The sequence below is a fragment of the Galeopterus variegatus genome, unplaced genomic scaffold (assembly GCF_000696425.1).
Source record: "Galeopterus variegatus unplaced genomic scaffold, G_variegatus-3.0.2 Scaffold6129, whole genome shotgun sequence".
In the NCBI taxonomy this organism is placed as follows: domain Eukaryota; kingdom Metazoa; phylum Chordata; class Mammalia; order Dermoptera; family Cynocephalidae; genus Galeopterus; species Galeopterus variegatus.
The window spans coordinates 25,656-26,291 of record NW_007732240.1 but is presented as its reverse complement, the minus strand read 5'-3'; positions in this window follow the sequence as shown (position 1 = coordinate 26,291).

Sequence of the window (636 nt, the reverse complement as noted above, 5' to 3'; positions counted from 1 at the left end):
AGATCCCCTTACCGGTCATCTTTAAAAAAAAAAAAAATTGGGGGAGCAATGAAAGAGAAACGCCTTACCTACAGAGGACAAACAATTTGAACAACAATGGATTTTTCATCAGAAGTCACAGGGATCAGGAGGAAGCAGCACAGCACTTTTCACGTCCTGAAAGAAGAGAGCTATTGGCCCTGAATTTTATATCAAGCGAATTTATTCTTCAGAAACAATATCCTCAGACTAAGGAAGACTAAGAGAATCTGTCACCAGAAGCTACCCTAAAAAAATGACGAAAGAAAGTTCTGGAAACGGGAAGAAAATGACAAAAGAAGGAATTTTGGAACATGTGGAAAGAAAGAACAATTGAAAGGAGCAAAAGTATCAGAAACGGGAAGCATGGAAGACAAGGAACTCAGCCCCCCTCAGCAAGACTTGCAGAGAATGCAGCATTGTTCCAGACACCACGAAGTTCTAAGGATCTTGGTCATCATTTCGTATCTTCAGGGAAAGCATCCATTGGTCCCTGTTCCAAATGGCTGCTCTTTCTGACTCGTTCTATTCCTGCCGCCCCTGAGTCTCAGGGCATTCGAGGCAGCTGGCCGGTCAGCAGCCAGCACACACCGCCTCCGTCGGACAGAGCTCTTCCAC